The sequence below is a fragment of the Choloepus didactylus genome, chromosome 7, assembly GCF_015220235.1.
Source record: "Choloepus didactylus isolate mChoDid1 chromosome 7, mChoDid1.pri, whole genome shotgun sequence".
Lineage (NCBI taxonomy): Eukaryota > Metazoa > Chordata > Mammalia > Pilosa > Megalonychidae > Choloepus > Choloepus didactylus.
Window position 1 is genome coordinate 152,360,341 of NC_051313.1, and position 21,800 is coordinate 152,382,140.

At 34.9% G+C, this 21,800-nt stretch overlaps 1 protein-coding gene and 1 non-coding gene across 2 annotated transcripts in view; one reads left to right on the top strand and one right to left on the bottom strand.

Annotated features, from left to right (window-relative positions):
• GMDS (GDP-mannose 4,6-dehydratase) overlaps positions 1-21,800 on the top strand; it is a 646,510-nt gene that overhangs the window by 223,453 nt on the left and 401,257 nt on the right. The gene's annotated exons all lie outside the window — the stretch shown is intronic.
• On the bottom strand, positions 8,660-8,775 carry LOC119541044. Its single transcript, XR_005218175.1, has one exon. It is a non-coding gene; the product is annotated as a U5 spliceosomal RNA (small nuclear RNA).

A 21,800-nucleotide genomic window follows, 5' to 3' on the forward strand; every position in this document is an offset into this window, starting at 1 on the left:
TGTCAAAAACTCTAAGAACCGTGTAGCAGTCAACAATTTTTTTTTTTTTTTTTTTACAGATATGTCATCTTAAAGTAAGGGAGACTTGATAATTTAACATATGTGACTGGTGAAATCATCTTAATTATAGAGTTGATTATTCTTTCAAGGAAACATCATTTTCGAGTTCTCTTAGGATTAGGAAAAAAAAAAAACTTGCTCATTTTTTCATTTTGCTTTCTCCAAATACTGACTTCAACTTGAAGAATGTGTTCAGATTGCCAGAGAACATCTTGACCTGGCAGCTGGCTACATGGAGTACATCTCTATTCATTCTGAATGGTCATTCATTCATTCATTTATAGATCCAAAGGTTAAGGTACAAGTAGTAAGAGCACTCTCTTTTGATCTAGGATAGTCATTATTCATGCAATGTGTTAGTTGAATTTACTTGGCTAATAAGAGCATGCATGAAGTTAAATGCTTGATTCATATGCATTTCAAGTACAGAGAGAAAGAACCCGTATTTTTGCATGTGAGTACACTAAGGGTTCTAAATGTATTTAGTTATAATAGGCTCTAAACTCCTAGAGGACAGGAGCTGTTTTATCCTGGTCATTTAATGTGCACTCATTAAATATTTGTCAAATACACACACATCATCATCAGATTTAGAGTCACTAGTTTTGTTTTTAAAGTTCTCCCAGTATCTTTTTATGTTAGATCTTAATTCAGGGGTTTAGCAACATATGAATACAAATGGAAATAACTGATATTTCTTTCAAAATCAATGTTTCTACTACTTTCTTTGTATTACTTTGTTCTGTTTTTTTTCTTCCATTGAATGGGAACCTCATTTATTTTGGTCTCTTTTTCTGAATGATTACATTGAAGAGTATAATATTCCCCAAAAGTGTTAAAATCTTTCAGTATCATTGTGGATTTAGCTATTTCTCCTTATTTATGATTTTCATCTTTTGGGGGATGGTTTTAATCTTTATTAATACAAAGATTTAAAGCAAGAAAGGATCAATATTGCTACAAAACCTTCTTTTTTTATAAGTAGTTGCCTGGACTTTCCTTTTCTTCTCCTACTGTTTTCAGCCATTCAGTACCTTTTTTGCTTATTTCTGTTTTGTTAATTTGTGTTTTCTGCTTTTTTTTTGCTTCTCTTTCTTCTTTCCTGCCTTTGGTTAGTTTTTTTTTTTTTTTTTAAGTTTCTTTATTTCTTTTTCCCCAGCTACCAGTTCAGAAGTTATACTTTCTGTTTGTAACCTTTTTTCTGTTTTGCTTAATTTTCATGTACATCCTTTATCAAGCCTGAATCTAGTTAATAGTTCTTACTGCCTACACAGAAGGTTTCCACTCGTTCTGCAGCCTCCTGTTCTAATTTATTGCTGTCTAGAAATTTAATTCTCTCGTTTGCTTACCTTTCAATTTCATTATTTTTAATATAGCTTGTAATTGTTTAGACTTACTTGTATATTTACAAATTTCTTTATTGACCACTACTTGTTCCATTTTGCTAGTGCCTTTGGGGTTTAATTTCCATCTTGTTAAGTAGGTTCCTTAGTGGTGCATCAGTGAAGACATGTGTTATAAATTCTTTACCTTTGTCTGAAAATATATTTATTTTGCTTTCATTCTTGAATGAAGTTCAGCAAGTTAGAAAATTTTAGAAATCTGAGTATATTCCAATATCTGTTGTTGTTATTGTTATTATTTGCTATGGGATCTTACTATTGGGCTAATTGTTTCTCTTTTGTAGGTAATCTCTCTTTTCTCCTTTTAAGACTTTTTCTCCTTGATTTTTATGTTACTTGGGTTCGTAACAGTATGGCTGGGTGTGGATTAATCTTCATTGGATCTCAGTGTCTTCATTTCATCTGAGGATTTACAGTTTTCTTTGGTTCTAGAAAATTACCAGCCATTATCTCTTTGATGATTACCTCTCCCACATTTTATCTATTTCTTTCCTATGGAACTTCTATTAGTCTTATTTTGGAGCCTCTCAGACTCCCTTCTATGTCTTTAAGATTCTCTTGAATGTATTTTTAACTTTTTTGTTTTTTGTGTTGCATTTTGGGTGATTTTTTCAGCTTTGTTTTTCAGATCAATTCTCTATTGGGCTATGTCCTTGAATACTATGCAGTTGTCATCTATTGATGACTTTTGTTATTATTTTAGTAACTATAAGGAATTTCCATTTAGTGCTTTTGTCAAATGCACCTTTTCTTACCCATACTTCGTGGCTTTACTTCCTTCTTTTATCTGTTTGAATATTTCAAATATACTTATTTTAGAGAGTCTTTCCTATTCTTTTATCTTTTAGTTCTTGGAGTACAGATTCTTCTTTGTGTTGCATGCCCTGCTTTCTGTGGAATTCCCATGTAACCTCGGCCATGGAGGAGCCCCTTTGCTTCTAGTGAGGCTCCACAGGTTTCACTAGTTTCAAATTCTGAAAAATAAGAGTATAAAACAGTTTGTTTATCCAACAATTAGTTAGCATGATGAAGAGACAGAAGTCCTGTCCTTTTGTAACTTATAACCATCCTATTTAGTGAGACATTTAAAGGAGTTTCGAGTGTATGTAACAATGATAGAGAAGCTTTATTGTAAGGTCCAAATAAAAATGAGTTTAATTTAACAACGTAAGTTAATTTTTAAGGACTTTTCACTATTTTAAATGTTTCTGTAGTTTGTATGTGGATTTGGGTATAGTTTTAAATAGTTTAAATAGAAATTCAAGTCAATTATGCTTGGGGAACACCATTTGACAAACTTTCACCTATATTCTATGACCTAGATCAGTATTACCTGACGCTGTTTGCTAAGTAGGCCCAGGATCTGTGTATTTAAAGAAATAATAAATTATTAAAGTTACTTATAAATAATTTTTTAAAACTCAAATTGTGTGAATTTAGATTGAACCAACAGTTCTTAAAAGACAAGTGTGGAATAGTTTTACTATTCCTCAGCTGGAAAACTGATTACACTTTTTGGGTTCTCTTGGTGTGTTCTAAAGCTTTAGAATTATTTAGTTGGGATTCTTTCTAATTGACTGATTTCCGTGTTATTTGTGTATAAAGCAAAAAGACAATCCTTGTTTTAATGTGGCAGAGTACTTGGTGAAATTGACTTCTGATGTCATATGGAAGGCAGAACTTGAAAGTGATGAACTTGAATATTTACCTGAGGAGATTTCCAAGCTAAATGTGGAAGGTTCAGCATGCTTTCCCCTTGCAGCTTATAGTAAATGTGAGAGGAGAGGGGTAAGATGAGAACTGAAGTCTTAAGCAAAAAAAAAAAAAAAAAAAAAAATCTCACATCAATTTTTACAAAATTCTGAGCCTATCCAGATAGTGTGCTCTGAGACTAGGGCTGTTCAGTGGCTCTATCAGGGACCTCCCTGAGCTTCTGGAAAGCATGTCCCTGGAGAATAGGGCTCCATGTGAGGGTTTAAGTGAACATGGAACCAGTCAGCTATATCAATGGCAGTCAGGATTTGAAATGCAGTTATTCAGGAAGGATCTGCAAAAATTCTGTTGTTTGATGGTTTGGACTCCTGTGAACTCCATGCAAAGCCAACAATGTTTTTGTGAAATTTGTATGAGCAGAACAACTGTCAGCCTGTACTAAAAGGGACAGAAAGAGACGAGTTGAAGGAGGAATGACTTCAAAGGTAGAACCATGGAAGCTGAGGTCTGGACCAAAGAGATCTCTTTAGCCCAAGATGTGAACTTTTGTAAATTGGACCTCTTGATGAGGCTAATTAAAGTGTGGTTCAGTTGTATCAGGATGGGTCTTAATCCACCATGTGCATGAAAAGGACAGGTTCACCCTGGGCTTGGAGCCCGGCAGGCCATCTACCCCAGCACTTGGAAGTGGTGGGCCTTGCACCCCATTGTTCTGGCATTTGTGGAGAGCCTGGCTGCCACCCCAATGCTTGGAGAGGGTGGGGCCTGTGTCCCAGCATTGGTGGAAAGACTGGCTGCCATCCCAATGCCTGGAGAGAGTGGAGCTTTCACTCCCATGTTGAGAGAGCATGGCCTCTGTGCAAGCACTTGGAAGGGATGGGGCTGCTGCTCCATCAGGCCCAGAGTTCAAAACAGTGATCCGTAGATGATTTTCAGACCTTAAAATCTAATGGAATATGCCCAGCTGGGTTTGGGAATTGTTTGGACCCATGACCCCTGTTTTCTTTCCAATTTCTCCATTCTGGGATGGGAATGTGTATCCTGTGCCTGTTCCTCCAATTATTGTGGAAGCAGATATGTTGTTTTCTAGGTCCACAGACAGAGGGGAATTGTGCTCCAGGACAGAACATGCCTATAACCGATTTTGATGAGACTTTGTACTTAGCATTGTTACAGAAATGACTTAAGGCTTTTGGGATATTGTGATGTTATAAATGTATATTGCATGTGGGAAGAATATGTCTTTTGGGGGTCCAGAGTGTTGACTATGGTGGTTTGGAGCTATGCATCCCAGAAAAACATGTTCTTAAAGTTAATCCATTCTTATAGATGTGAACTTTTGTAAATTGGACCTCTCGATGAGGCTAATTAAGGTGTGGTTCAGTTGTATCAGGATGGGTCTTAATCTTATTACTGAAGGCCTCGTAGGGAGGATCACAGAGAGTTTTTTCAGACCACCAAGAGACTTTCTTTAAATTTTGCTCCCTTTTGGTTTCTTTATCCTCTGTTCCCTGTCCTTTTGCCATTGTGATTTGCTGGTTTAGGGATACCTTAAATGTGTTGCCTGTAGCGTATTTCCAGATCTGGTTGCCTTGCTAGACAGGAGAGTCTGTCTGGCCATAAATTAGATATGAAACTCAGTTCTCAATGAAAAGCATTCCCTCATCCTCAAGTCCAGCTTTTTTCATCATGAGAGTCATCCTTTGGTTTAATGGGATTACACAAAGGCCATTTGATGTTGGGCCTGCTGTGTCAGCAATTTAATGATGTTGAAAAAGAGTCGGTGGCCAAGTCTTAATGAGACCTTGCCATTTCACAACCTCTAAATCAAGATGATACAGCTGAGGAAGTCTGGCTCCTGGCCACAGGAGCAGCTGGGTGGTAAACGCATTGTTAGTATTTCCTTACAGGGTGACTGCAGCTGGGGAGTGCAGACTGTGTGGTGTGTGGTGTGGCTGAGAGGTGTTTCCATAGACGCTGGGGTGGGGGTAGGAGCTTCCTGGGAACATCATCGTTAGTGGATATAACTGCTGTGCTCTATCCTCCACCATGCTAGTGACTTCAGTATCTTGTGTCTGGGTTTAAGGTTTTAGACACTTAGGTTAAGACAGGACTTGGGCTATAAATATTTTCCTTATTTTATTCATTTTTGGCTGTTTTTTCACTTTGTATCTTTAATTCTGTGTTTACTCTTTCTAGTGACAGAATCCTCAAATTTTTGGACCAAGCCTTTAAATATTCATTTCATTTCTCTTGATTTGGGAAAATATTCATTTCATTTTTCTTGATTTGGGGAAAAAATCCATAGTTCATTTTTATTCTACTTGATGTTTATAGCACACTTGCTTACACATTAGTGTCTACAGATAACTCTCAGATCTCTTAACCCACTTAACCCACTTATTTAATATTTTAATGATCATAAGGTATTGCAGCTAGCATCCCAGCTGGGATATTTCAGATATTAGGTAGCTATCCCTTCTTTTTCTGTTGTATTCTTAAGTTTTAGTTTTAGTAGATAAAGAGGATCAGCATTTGGCTCCTTGGAGTGTCTGGTTATAAATAGACCGGAAAATAGTAACAAGCTGGGCTGCTGCTTCACTAATAGCCCTTTTCAAATACTTAAAAGCAAATGATTCATCAAATAGAATCACTAAAAGCAGAAACCTGCCAATTTGTAGAATTTGACTCCTCCTAATCAGAGTAAGGCAACAGGATGTTAAGTTCCTGCTCTGCACCTGATTAAAGCCAAATGCATGAGGAACAGCTGGGAGGAGGAGGAAGCCCCAAGACCATCTCAGTTGGGGGTAGAACAGCTAAAGAAATTTAAAGGAAAAATGATGTAAAAAAAAAAAAATAACCTACGTGTGTTTTATTTTTCAGCTCTGCTTATGAGATAAGCACATATTCTGTCTCAGGCTTTAAATTTTTTAAAGAAACACTTCACCTACTATTTAAGGAAAACAATAAATCTATTTATATATGGTTTAAACAAGATATCTTTCTTTGCAAATTAATGTGTTATTTTTAGATAATTCTGTAATTTCCCAGTTTTGAAAAATTCTTTGTTTAGGCATTTATTGTAGCTACTAAACTAATCACTCATCTTTACTTATATTAAATATTAATATTTCCCTAATTGAATTTCCATTTATTAACTATTTTTCCATTAAATGCCAGTATGATGATTTAGACTTTTAAAAATAATATCCATGTGGTATTTTCTCATGGTTTATTTAAAGCACAGCAAAATTTATTATCAATGGTTATTTTCATATTTTTACAAAGTTAAGGTAGAACCCTGATTTCCTAAAAATAAATTTTAAAAAGTTGGAAACATTCTCTTTCCCCTAATTTAAATGGTAGAATAGTTAAATACTAAGATGTTAATAGTATGTTTTTATTTAATTTCTAAATCTTGCCGTTTAGGATTCTGTATTTGTCCCTGACAGTTGGTGTATATTTTATTTATTTACTTCTAAATTTTAACCTATAGGTATATATATTGAGTACTGACATATAAATGTGTAGAAACCTGATTATTTTATGTACATGTATATTACTCAGAAGGATATTATTCTCCACATCTCAGTTTCTTAGGATAATTTTCATGAATGTGTGCAGTATCAGTCAGATAAACTCCTAAAAGTCACAACAATTTTCTGGACTTTTACCAGTTCAAGATTTTAGGTGAAACATAAAATTTAAAATACCAAGAACCAGATAAAAACATCACAAGAAAAGAATACTACATACCATTGTCTCTTATGACTATAGAGGCAAAAATCCTGAGCAAAATACTCTAAAACTGAATCCAGCAACATATAAAGGGGATTTTATACCATGACCAAGTGAGACTTATCCTAGGAATGCAAAGTTGGTTTAACATATAAAAATTGAGTGTATCGTAATACAGCGTGCCAATAGAATAAAGGACAAAAAAACACATCATCTCAATAGACACAGAAAAGCATATGGCAAAAATCTAATACCTTTTCATGATAAAACACTCAACAAACTAGGAATAGAAGGGGACTTCCTCAACCTGATAAAGGACATCTATGAAAAGCTTACAACTAGCACCATACTCAGTAGTGACAGACTGGATGCTTTCACCTAATATCAGGAGCAAGACAAGGTTGTTGATTCTCTCCATTTCTATTGAACATTGTACTGGAGGTTCTAGTTGGGACAGTTAGGCAAGAAAAAGAAATAAGAGGCAACTAGGTTGGAAAGGAAGGAGTAAAACTCTCTTTACAGATGGCCTGGTCCTGTATATAGAAAATTTTAAGAAACCAAAAAGCTGCTAGGGCTAATAAACAAATTCAGCAAAAGTTTCAGAAAAAAAAAGATCAGTATACAAAAATCATTTTATGTTTCTAGACTCTGTCAGTGTCTGATAAGCACATGAAAACATCATAATCATCAGGGAAATGTAAGTCAAAACCACAGTGAGATACCTTTTCACACCCACTAGGATGTCTATAATCGAAAAAATAATACACCAAGTGTTGGGAAGATGTGGAGAAACTGGAACCCTTACATATTGCTGATGTTAATGTAAAATGGTGCAGCCACTTTGGAAAAAGTTCTGTATTTCCTCAAAAATTAAACATAGAGTTACCTGTGACCCAGAAATTCTATTCCTGGGTCTATACCTAAGAGAATTGGAAATGTGTCCACACTAAAACTTGTACACAAGTGTTTATGAAAGCAGTATTCTAATAGTCAAAGAGCAGAAACAACTCAAATGTTCATCAGTTGATGAATGAATAAATAAAATGTGGTGTACCCATACAATGGAATATGATTTGGTAATTAAAAGGAATGAAATACTGATGTATGCTGCAACATGGGTGAATCTTAAGAATATTGTGCTGAGAGAAGCCATTCATAAGAGATCACATATTGCATGATTCCACTTGCATGAAATGTCCAGATCTATAGAAGCAGAAAGTGGTTGACAGTGAGTGAGGGGGTGACTGCTAAAGGATTATGGGGTTTTCTTTTGGGGTGATGAAAATGTTCTAAAATTGATTGTGGATGTGGCTATGCATTTCTGTGAATATACTAGAAACTAATGAATTGTGCATTTCAAATGGATGATTTGTATGGTATGTGAATTGTATCTCAAGAAAGCTGCTACCAAAAAAAAAAAAGACATGATTCCCTATTATTTCATTATATAAAGCTGTGTATGTATGAACATGACTTGGGTCATGGAATCCATTTAATTCTATTCTAAAGCAATTATAGTAAACCTTAAAGTTTAAGGCAGGTCATATTTCAGACTGTTGCTGGTAGACACGGATGGTTAAAAGCAACCCTCTGAGGAAATAACATTTTACAGAACTGTAGCTCAAGATTCAATGAGGAAACAAAACACGTAAAGGAGCAGGGTAGGGCAGGCTATGGATGGCAGGAACTGTATTTAGCTTTAAGTTCAACTTTTTTTTTTTAATCTATCTTTGTACTTTATTATTAGCCCTATAGACGCAGGGCCTCACAAAATTGGATATAAACTCAGAATTGTTTCTTTCCATGGAAATCTTTAGTAGAAGGTGAAAGATTTATATGATCTGAAGAAAAACCAGAGTATAAGTTCAACTTTTTAAATTTAGAAATATTTTTATTTTTAAAATGAATAAAAATAATATTTTAGTTATTTATCATGTATACTTGCAACATATGCAGTTTTCTTCAGCAGTGTTTTGTGACCTGGTGATGATGTAGTCCAATTTTAGACTTTGTTTTTTGGAATTGTAGAGACACACTTTTTAAATCTTAAATCTGAAGCCTAAAGCTTTGATGTGAAGACCCTTGGACCCTTTTATACACAACCCGCTTTTTCCATTTACTGCCCACGATGCATTATCATTCCTTCTGTTCCCTTCTGCAACTCTGGCCTCACACCCTTTTCCTTCTTGTAGTCCAAGTTAAAGTACTGTTTAGGCTTTCACAGAAATGTTTCCTACTCTCTCTAACTGTAAATTAAAAAAATCATTTTTCCAAATTCAAAAGGTACTTTCATTTGTACCTTTCTCATTCAAAACAAGCAAACAAACAAACGAAAGCAAACAAAAACCTCAGTAGCTCATTTTACATCCAATGTATTGCTTCTTTTGAGTGTGTGCAAAATCTGTGTCTAACTCACTTTTATGTTCAATCCAGGCTCCGGTGTCTTTTATAAAGTTGTGCTCAATAAACATTTATGGAATGAATGAGTAAATGAAATAATGATTATTGGTACAATAAAGCACTAAAAGTATACTATGTTTCTGTTGTACCTTTTTATTACGTATGTTTCAATATGTTCATGTAGTTTATTTCCTGGCGTTTTCGGAAAGGAAATACGGATTGCTTACTTGCATGTCCTAGACCTCACCTATTTTGAATTAACAATGTATACATATTATAGATATCTTAATTGCAAAACAGCATTCTTAAGGTTGGGGAAAAAAAGATTTTAACATGGTAAATAAATGGTTATTGTTACCTGTTAAACATACAAATCATTGAGGCTTTTTGTCAAAGCTGCTTTATCAGCAGGACTAGCATATACATTTTTATTTATACCCCACCCCCACCCCCAGGGAGGGTCTGGATCCAAACACAGCAGTAATATTTCTAAAGTAAAATATATGATTATTTACATGTAAATGAGACAATTTGTTACTGTAAATAGCCTCATTTGATATAGATTAGTTTTATCCACCACATTATTCATATCTGGTCAAGTATCATTGTCGAATTAGTTAAGGGCCCAAAATTCCTTTTTGATTTTAGAACTCTTGGATTTTTGAATTGCAGATGAGAGATCATGGTCTGTTTCCTTATAGTAACTGGAATCTGTTATCATAATCATATAACATAGATGATAGGACTTGACTTGAAATAACATTTGAATATGATTTTGAGTTAATATAATGTATTTATATCAATCAATGGTCAATTAGTTGTGCATTCTGAAACTCGTTATTTTTAGTCAGGTGCCGGAATACGTTAACAAGATTGCATTTTACGTTTGTGCTTATGTTTTTTATATTCAGTATATTAAGAAGACATTTGTTGGTTGATGAAATAAAATACAGTTTAATACAATTTCCTATTGTTCATTGCTTGTATTTAGACTTTAAATAGATTTTTTTCTTTTTTGAGTATATCCAATCTTGTTCCCTGTTAGCATGCTAAATTCAATATTAGTTCTAGTAGGATTTTGGAAATTCCTTAGGAATTTGTTGGATCTGTCAATTACTGATAGAGGAGTTTTGAAGTCTCCAGCTATAATAGTGAATTTTTCTGTTTCTCCTTGCAGGTTCTATCAGTTTTTGCCTCACATGTTTTGACTCTTTTGTTAGGTGCATGCACATCAGGTATTGTTTTCTCTTTTTTGAGAATTGACTCCTTATCCTTTTGTAATGCCCACTTTTACCCTGCTAATATTCCTTGCTCTCAAGTCAGCTTTGTCTGAAGATTAATATAGCTACTCCAGCTTTTGTTTGATTAGTATTAACATGGCTTGTATTTTTCTATCCCTTTACTTTTAAACTATCTTTTATTTTTAAAGTAGGTGTTTTAGTTTCCGAGGCTGCTTGAAACAATTACCGTGAAATGTGTTGGGTTAAACAATGGGAATTTATTCATTTATGTTTTTGAGGCTGGGAAAATGTCCAAATCCAGGCATCATCAAGGCGATGCTTTCTTCCTAAAGACCAGCTGCTGGAGATCTTTGGCTCCTCTGTCACATGGCAAGGCACATGGTGTGTTTTCTGGTCTCTCCCTTCTCTTCTGGGTTTCGTTGATTTTAACTTCCGGTTTCTGTGGCTTTCTCTCTCTTTCTCTGAATTTCATTCTCTTATAAATTTAAGACTCCAGTAATAGAATTAAGACACATCCTGATTGAGGTGGGACACTCCTTAATTGAAGTAACTTCATCAAAAGGTCCTATTTATAATGGGTTTCTACCCACAGGAATGGATTGGATTTTAAAACGTGTTTTTCTGGGGATATACAACTTTAAAGCACTACAGTAGTTTTCTTGTAAACAATATATGGTTGGTTTTTTTTTAAATCCCCTGTAACAGACTCTTTTAATTGATGTACTTGTAACATTCACATTTAAAATGATTATTGATATACTTAGGTTTATAGCTATCGTATCTGTAACTGTTTTCTTTTCTGTTGCTCTTGTTCTTTTTTTTTTTTTTTTTAGTCTTCTCTTCTTTGCCTTCTTTGGTTATAATTGAGCATTTTATATGACTCCATTTTCTTAGCATATCAAGTATACTTTTTTTTTTAAATTATTTTAGTGACTGCTATAATGTATGCAGTGTACCTTTACAGCTAATCTGAGTCCGTTTTCAAGTGACACTAGACTGCTTCATGGCAGTTCAGGTACCTTACAATGGTAATGCCAATTCTTCCCTCCCATCCCTTGCAACATTCTCCCCATTCGCTTCACTTATCCAGTATGCTATAATCACCCGAAACAGTGTTATTATTATTACTTTGTGTAGTTATCTATAAGATCAATTAAGAATAAGAAAAATAAAAGCTTTCATTTTATCTTCATTTATTCTTTCTCTGGTGTTCTTCCTTTCATTATATAGATCTGAGTTTCTGACCTGTGTCATTTTACTTCTCTCTGAACAACTTCTTTTAACATTTTTTGCCAGGGAGATCTTTTAGCATCAAATTCCCTCAGTTTTTGTCTGAGAAAGTGTTTATTTCTCCTCTTCAAGGGTCTTTTTGCTGGATATATAATTGTAGATTGTCACCCTTTAAATATTTCACTTTACCCTCTTTTTGCTTACATGGCTTCTGACAAGAAGTTTGACTTATTTTTATCCTTATTCATCTATAGGTACGGCTTTCCTCCCACTCACCCCCGGCTTCTTTCAAGTTTTTGTCTTTTTTTTTCTGTAGTTGGAAAAGATATACCTAGGTATAGATGTATTGTTATTTATCCTCCCTGGTGTTCTCTGAGCTTCCTGGATCAGTGGTTTGGTTTTTGTAACTAGGTTTGGAAAATTCTCATCCATTGTTTCAAGTATTTCTTTTGCTCTTTTTCCCCTTCCGATATTCCTATTTCGTGTATGTTACACCTTTTTAAATTGTCCCACAGTTCTTGGATATTCTCTTCTATTTCTTTTTTATTCTTATTTTCTCTTTGCATATCAGTTTGGGAAGTTTCTATTGTCATATTTTCAAACCCCACTGATTCTTTCCTTGGTTGTGTCAAAGATGTTTGTCATTTCTATTACAGTGTTTTTTTTTTTTTTTATTTCTAGCATTTCCTTTTAAATTTCTGTCTTTCTGCTTATATTATTAATCTATATATTTTTTCGTGTTGTCTACTTTTTCCTTGAGAACTCTTAACCTATTAATCATAGTTATTTTAAGTTACCCAACTGATAATTCCAAACATCTATGTCATATCTGAGTCTAGTTCTAATTCTTGCTTTTCCTCCTAAGTCTTTAGTTTTCCTTTTATCATGCCTGGTCATTTTTTATTGAAACCAGCCAAGATGTATCAGGTAATAGGAAGTGAATTAATTACTCTCTTAGTGTGAGATCTTGTGTTCATCTTGCTAGCAGCTAAGCTGTATTTAATATCTGCTATAGATGCAATTTGCAGAGGCTTTAGTTTTCTCTAGTTTCCTTGTTTGTTTGTTTGTTTGTTTGTTTTTTACTCCCTTATTGTCTTTGGATTTCCCTAAGCAGTTCTTTAATAGTGTCTTACTGGTCTCCCAATTGTAAGGCACTCTTACTATTATGATATTACAATGATACCCTGTTGATGTGGTGGTAAGGTGTTAGGGAAAGGAAGTGTTCTATAATATTATGATTAGATCTTGGTTTTTTAGTGGGCCTGAGTCCCTGAGCTGTGTCATTCTTAAGCATCTCTTAGCCATTTTGTTAACTAGAGGAGGTTGGAAAATGAGTGTTTGCCCTGCTCCTTGTCAGATAAGGCCCTGAAAAAATAGTCTCCCCTGGAAGGCAGGAATGTGTTGTTATGGAGAACAGAATGCTCTATGTTATTTCAAAGTTGTTGTTGCTCTATCCTCCCTACCTGAAACAGGAGGGAATATTTCTTTTCTGTTCTTTACTATGAGAATCTGTTGGACTTCCTGAAGGTAAAAATCAACAAAAAATCATCAAAAACTGGCGTCTCAGGAACTAGGATGCACATAGCCTCCAGAAATTTGTCAGAGTTACCATTTAAGTGTTCTGTCAGTTTATGGGTCCAACAGCTTCTGCTTGAGGTAAGGTAATCTCAGCTGTGGGTCTCTGTGTTCACCTGTCTCTTCAGATTTCAGAGTGGTGGCTTGTCTTGTGACCTGAATTCTCTGATGGCTCTTACAAAGGTTCTTGATTTTTCAGTTTGTTCAGCTTTTGTCTTATTGTGAGAAGGTACTAATAATTCCAAGCTCTTTATGTGTCAGAGCTGATAACCCCCAGCTTTGTGTTGATTAGCGTTTGATAAATTTCTTTCTATCCTTTTACTTTTAACCTGTCTTTGCTTTATATTTAATGTGTACTTCTTGTACAAATCATATACGTGATTCTTTTTAGTTTGGTCAATCTCTTTTGAGTTTTGTTGCATTTCATTTCATGTACTTATCTATGTGGTTAGGTTTAAATCTACTGTCTTTTTAATCTTTTGTTTTCTATTTGTTATATCTGTCCTTGGATCCTTTTTCCAACTTTTTCTTGCCTTCTTTTCAGTGAATTGAGTATTTTTTTTAAAGTATTCTTTTTAATTGCCATCTTTCTGTATTTCTTTATTTTTTTTTTCAGCAATTGCTCTAATGTTTATAAAATGTATCTTTAACTTATTGCTGTTGTAGATGATGTTATACCAGTTCCCATATAAGGTAAGAAGTTGACAGCAGTATGCATCCATTTCCTCATTTCTGGCCTTTGTGCTATTATTTTCATACATGTGATTTCCACATATGTTTCTAATCTGACAATGCATTATTATTTTTGCTTTAAACAACTTTTAGGAAATTTAAAATTAAGAATAAAATGCCTTCTTTGCCCACAAATTTATACCATTTCTGATTTTCCTCAGTTCTTTGGTAGATGCAAGTTTCCATTCAATATAATTTTTGTTCATCCTGAAGAACTTCCACTTACATTTTTGGTAGTGCATGTCTGCTGGCAGTAAATTCTGTGAGCTATTGTTCTGAAGGATGTTTGAAGGATATTTTCACTGGACATAAAATGCTTGGCTGACCACATTTTTCTTTCAGCACTTTAAAGATTTCCCTTCTGTCATATTCTAATTTGCATCATTTCTGATGAGCAATTTCTAGTCATTCTTGTCTTTGTTTCCTTGTAAGAAAAGTGTCTTTTTTTTTTTTTTTCCATTTACTCTATATCACTGGTTTTCACCAATTTGGTTGTAATGTGCTATTTGGCTTTCTGAACATTTATCTTCTTGAGGTTCCTTAGGATTCTGGGATCTAAAGGATTATAGTCTTGTTCCAACCCAGATCAGCCCCAAGACCAAAGAACACACCAGGCATGGAGTTAGAAATGAGTTTAATGGGACTTACAGACAGGAGAGAGGGCTCCACGGTGGTGGCTGGCTGGGACAGATGGAAGCTAGCTCTCTGCAAAGAGTGGAGGTTACCAGGGGATGGTTTATAAGGGTTGGGACAAAGACATTCCGTAGGGTGTAAGAACAGAGTTTCAGCAGGGTCTTGTGACACAGAGGTGTGGAGATTTGTTATCAACAGTGATTGGGGGAGGGGAGTTTTAATGCTTTGTTTATGATACCATTTGTACATCTCCCTCACCCCAGGAATTCTGATGACTTTAACATCTGTCCCAGTCAAGTAGGCAACTATGTGAAATAAATCATTTTCACTATGGAGGAGAGGGGCCTCGAGCTTTTGGTCCCCACAAGTTTTTATCAAATTGTGCCAATTTTCAGGCATTATATCTTTAAATATTTTTCTTGTACTTCAATAACATGTATTTTAGATGAACTAATATTGTCCCAGTGACCACTGAGGCAATGTTTAAGAAAAATCCAAGCAATGTCTTTTGGATAGTACCAAAACGTATTTTTTTTTTTTTTTTTTTTGTAGAATTCCGCTGTTAGAGACATGAAGATCAAATTCTTCTTTTTCCTCCTAACTGACATTGGCACCTTTTAGCATATCCTATTTTTCATTTTCCCTTTTCATTTGTAGTATCTTTTATTTATCAGTTTTCCTCTCCTCCATTTCTGATTTTTTTTTTTTTTTTTTGGCTCTGATTTAATCTCTGCTGCTAGATTTATTCCTTTCTTGAACCCATCTTATCCTACTTTGATCCATCCCTGCTGATTTGAACATAACTTTTACAAGAACTTTACTGCCCTTTAAATTAAATCCAAGGCTCTCTGTCTTAACTGAAGATTCTCTTTAGTCCCCTTAGATGATAATTCCTTTTTTCCCTTCCTCTCCCATTCTTCTTTTCTCCCCTGCTCTCCTTTCTTTGGGTCTCTTCTTTTGGTCTAGACCTGACACCTCTATTAGAAGAGAGGCTTCAGGTAGTGTTCATTTTACTTCTACATTTCAAAGTCTACTTTAGGGCTTAAAACCTTCATTAATTCTTCCTTTTTCAAGAATACAAAAGTTGAAATCCCTTTTGGAATATTAGAGTTATAAAATCCCCTGAACCTTCCATAGTTGTGAGTTGTCTTTTTCTTGAAATGTGAAAGATAGAAAAATAACTTCTGTTGTATTGTTATTTCAAGAGATAAAGTTATTTACACTCATTTGCTAGAGGTCCTTCTTTCTAGTTTGATGTCTGCGTGATGTCACTTATTTGGATATGGGCCAGTGATTACTCTGGTTTGAGATATCTTGCCTATGTTTTTGTTCTGCTACAATCCATGAATAAGATGTACACTTCCCAAATGCATTTCTTAAAATCCTTCAGAACATTTTATAAGAACTTGTTGAGGTTATACTCTCTGTTTTTCTGTATCTTCTTCATCCTTGGATTCTGATAATTTCCTTCTTGTCTTTCATTGTGGTGTTCTATGTCTATGTATCCATAGGTCATGTAGTATTGCCAGTTTCTATGGTGGAGATGATATTAAAGTACCCATGGTCAACTGAGTGAAATAGATACTTGGGTTTCTTTTTTTTACTAAATTTTCTATTGACAGCAAAAATAAAATAGTGAGTTGTGAAAAATCAGACAGTTGAGGAAAGAAAATGCCATCTATAATCCATAATTGCATTTACCCAGCCCCCAATTTATAAGTGATTATCTGTCAACACAGAGAGTTACTTGAGTAGTGTTCAAAATGAATGATACAGACAGTATTGAGAGGTTCCCCATGCTCAAATCTAACACGTTTGTGAAACAAATCCTCTGTCCTTTTAAAGGAATATTTCTGTGGCAGTAAGGGAATCTCCCAGGGTTTCAAGTTTGGAGTTTCGGATTCCAGTCTGGCTCAGCTAGCAGGAAATTATAAGACTTCAGATCTTTGAAGTGAAGTTTTCTCACTCATTGGTTCTCAAAGCTGACTGTACACCTAAAAATAATGTTCCCAGGCACTGCCCCTGAAATTTCTGATTTCTATATCTTTTGTGGGACCTGGAAAGCTGTATATATAAATCAACTAAATAGCACCCTTTCACTGTTGAGAGTTTGGGCTGGCTACTTATTATCCATGGTTTCAGTGAGTGAGTGTTAATGAGGAAAAATGGACTGTTAAGTAGTCAGGATGTGTGAATATGTATGGGGAGTTTCATTGGGAATAAAAGGCGAAAAATGGGCTTACAAATGTGACAGGTTGGTCAAGAAGTAGAACTAAATACAAACTCAACAATTTTCCTCATTTATCGCATTAGAATAATAATCTGTACCTCATGGGATTGTTCTAAATGTTAAATGAAATGCTGGATATAGAATAATGTCAGTAACAACAGCTAGCACGTATACATTGCTTCCTGTTTTGATTTTATAAACTTGGTTAGGGTTACCTGTCCAGCAGCTTGTTTTTCAGTTGGTGAAGGGGATGAGACAGAAAACAGAAGCCAAAACTAGGAAACCAGTGACCTGTTAGGGTATCTGACCAACAAAGACGAACACCATGGAGGGGTGTGGCGTGAATGCCATGCCTTGGAGAACATGCTGAGTCCAATTTAGAAGCCAAAAGAACTTCTGACAGGGTTCATAGGAGGAGTTTGAAGCAGTATTTTTCTTCTGAGATTCATACAAAATCTAAAATTTCTGGTTTTATGATCTTTTTTTTTCTAAATGGCCCATTTTCCACTATCCTGGCCTACCATAGAGAGGGCTTAAGGAAATGCAGACTAAAGCTACTTGATTTTCCATCTGTTAACTCTAAGATATGTTTCTCTTTTGACTAGCAATGTAAAATATTAACATTTCAGCTAATTCACAAGCTCAGTAGTAAACTTGCTGCTGTTTGGCTATTGTCAAAGGTAGATAAGCTGAGTGATATTTGAAGGAAATAGTCATCAGATGTATTGATGATTTGGTTCACATGCTAACTCCTCAGTTAGAGAAGAAGAAGTGTCAGAATCATGTAAGTGTGTGAAATATTGAGCTAAACGGTTATCACTCAAAACTATAGTTTTGATTTGTATCAGGAATCAATATAATATGCAACCTTAATAGAAGATTTTATATTCAGCAAAAGTGATACTGAAAATAGTTTCCTACTGAAATTCAGTGCCATGCAAATGTCTCTCCCTTTTGAAGAACTGATATGCATCACCTTATCAAATGATGAGAAAGATGATGTGGTGTCTAATCCAGTCATTTGTATTTTATTTGTAAATTATTTTGGAAATAAGCAGTGTAAATTATACCCTTTATATATTTTGTTTTTGAAAGAGGACTCTGGAATTAGAGTAGAAATGATAAATTTTTAAATATTCTGAAATTAAACAAAATAAGATGAGACATATTTTCTTCATAATAAATGAGGATAAGCATTTAAATTTTGATACTTAATTTAGGGATGAATCCACAAAGATTTGTGTTACCAATTACCGATTGGCACAACTGAATTAGCTGCTATGCTGTCTGAGAATTCTACCAATATTTGAACATATTTTCCACAAAATGTGGCATATTATAATATTATCCACTCAACTTTGAAAAGCCAGAAGTTTTTTTTCAACAGTGCAAATGGCTGTAAACTTCAAAAGCCAAAAAAAATGACAAAACCAGGCCTTTTTTTTTTTTCTGAGATAATAGGAAGAGTTTATTGAAGACACCATGGAGATATGTAAAAATGTTAGAGAGATTTTCATCTATGACAATTATAATGTAAGAAGAAACATATACAGCTTAAGAGACAAACCCTTAGTCATGGGCATGACTTATGAACCTCAGAAATGACCAGTTCTCTGAAAGTTTAAGGAAGGTTTTATATATAGTGAAAATAGTTCCCACATTACCAAGGGAGAGATCTTTAAAGGTTTGCTTTTGAGAGTCCCTGAAATGGGAGAACAGTAGATACTCAAATCTTCTCTTAGCTATTGCTAGTTCTAATATTCTCTAACTCAATTTCCACCCTCAAATCCTCACTACTAGGGGCTCATTATAAAAAAATTTTAAAGGCTACTGCTAGTGGTAAATAAAAATAAGAAAATGAAAAATTACACACGATCCCGCTTAGAATAAACATCTTAACCTCTCTATATATAATACCTCCTCAATGCATAATATTAGGATATTTGCTCTTTTCACTTTACTGTACACAGTGAACAGCTTTCCAATTTTTAAAACAATTTAGCTCAACATCATTTATACTGACTGCCTAGTATACCATTGTTTAATTTTATGATAATTTATTAACCAATTCCAAGCTGTTGAATGTTTAGGTCCTTCCCAATTTTTCACAGTGTGGTGTTAAACACTGCCACAAATGTCCCTTTGGCTAAATTTTTGGGCATCTGAATTATTTCCAGAGCAGAATGTCTTAGTTTTACCTGAGCTGCTATGACAAATACCATACAGTGGGTTGGCTTAAACAACAGGAATTTACTGGCTCACGAAGACCAGGCCCTTTTATGAGAAAACCAAATGAATATGGAAGCATGATGAGGAAACAGAGTTCCAAGCTCTGTTATATTCTTGGATGTGAAAGAAAAAACCAGAAGTGACAAAAGGAAATTGACTTAAAGGGTAAATATCTTACAGAATTTTTTTATTATAAATAACTGGGGAAATAATGTTCTCTAGAGAAGCACATCCTTAGAATTGTGAAAGAATGTCATTTTTAAATTGGAGGGAAGCTCATGGTGCATTATAGTGGTATTACTAACTTTCAGTCTTGTGTTCGTGCAGTCAGCAGCAAACTTGGAGTTTCCTACAAAAAGACAGCTTTGAGGGTGCGGTTTCATGGGATAATTGCACCCCTGAGGAAATCTGAGATTCTTCCTTGTACTTCATACCTTGAAGCCATCCAAGGATGACATTTTTGCACAATTACTCCACCCCATCAAAATTTGCTGAAATCATTCTGTGTTTTAGGGTCATTTGTTATTTTCTATTACGAGAGTGGAATGAATACTCTATAGATTAAACTCGCTTTCATCTTCTGTCACTTTTTCTTGACTTTTGGGAAAAAAGTTGTAAGATGGGAAATTAAATAACAACAGACTGGTATTTTCCTTTTACATAAAATATACATTAAGCATATTGCTGAAAACACTTCTGCATTTGAGGGCAGATTATTTGCAGTATGCCCTGGGAATAATTCTCCTTACTGCTTTGAACACTGTGATTACAAACCTTTGTACACTTCGGATTCATGTAAATTAATTTAAAAGGTCAATGCAATATGAAGTAATTTTGTGATGATTGATTTATTTGGAGAGAAAGTTGCTAGATTTTCAGTTACAAAATTGAAAGTGGTGGGGAATTATTGGTGGGTAGGTACAGTAGAATGATGTTGGAAAAGAGTGTTTTGAGTTAATAAAGAGAATATACATAAATAATATAACTGATGTGTAAAATATTCATTTTTAAGCTTACCTATCAATAAATTAAAATTCTGTGGCAATTGCTAAGAAAAGTACCACTATGAGCAGAGATTTAGAACCCGACTCTTTCTCCCTCATACCTGAAGCCAATGGATTCGAAAATTTCTACATTTCTGTCATGCTACTGGGGAATGGTGGTAAGAAATGTTCAGGTGGATCTACTCTAATGGCAGCTGGACATGCTTGTTAGGAGCTCAGAAGATGGTTGAATTAGAGATGAGGATTTGGAGGTCATTAGTGTATTAAGTGCTGGCTGTCAGTGCAAAGAGATGTCAGATGGCCTTTGGGGATACCAGCGTTTAAGGATGTGCTCAGTGAAAAGAGTGATCAGAAATGTAGAAGGAAATGAGGAGATGGTGGTGCTCAGAAATCAAGGGAGGAGTGTAGATCAAGAAGCATGGTACAGTGTCACTGAGTCAAATGAAGTAAAAAAGATTGCCAGGTGGTGTTGAGGATCCTGCTAGTTTGGAAGCACTGCATTTGAGCTGCGGTGCCAATTGGTATTGGTGTCATTTTCTCCACGAGACTGAACTCGCTGGGTTTAGGAATGGAGAAGACAAATGGTTAGGATTAAATTGGATTAGTGAAAGATCAGGAAGGGGAGGAGGTATTGGTCCTGGTAGAGTGAGTAAAGTGAGATTAAGGCTTTCCTCCGTTTTATCAAGATTTCTGATAGATAATAAGTCCACAAAAATGAACTGTTAAGCTAGAAGGTTTCACATGTCAAAATGCCAGTTGATTTAGGATGTAACTCTACTCTCTGTCCACTCCAGGCCACATAAATTTGTCTCTACTTTTTCCCCTTATAGAGTCAAAATCATAGAGGGGTGATTGTTTTCTAAGGGTTAAATGGCCATTATGGACTGACTCTGACTGGCTTGGACCAAAAAGTTGAACTTCCTGAATACTAGTGATACATAACATCTTGCACAGGCCTTGTGTTTGAGGTAATTTAAAACCTTATTAATCCAGACCCCATTGAGTCAGGATTTGAGCTGTTCCAGACACAAGCCTTATTAAAACTCACCGAAACAGTCTCTAAAAAAAAAGTCCGCTGAGCAAACTAATAGTGCAAACAAGATTTTAGCAAGAACGTTCAGACTACTTAAAACAGGACTTTGTTTATAAGCACCCTTAAGTACTTCTTAAGTACTTTAGAAGTTCTTGCTTACTTATAAACTATCTATACACTCATTGCAAATCACCCTTTATCTAGTTATTAAATCTATGGATTGATACTGTGTAAGATTTTATTAGTTTAATTCCAATTACTGTATTTTATAGACAGTTTTCAGCAGCTAATGTCAAACATTAGCTCAAATAATTTTCTGATGAGTAGTATTAAATCCAAGCACCAGAAACCCATTTAAAACTTGCTTTAAACTAGGGTCTGTCTTTGTACTATAGACCTCATTTCATCCCTCCTGCTCTCTTTCCATATGACTTCAAGAAATGTCAGTGGATGAAGTGTTCTGGCTTTCTTTTCCTGTTCCCTGACTGACAGTACCACAAGTCTGGAATTTTGGTATCAGCTACAGGGCCCAGTGACATTATAGAAGTCTACAGTCAGTGAGAATGTGGGGCCAGCTCT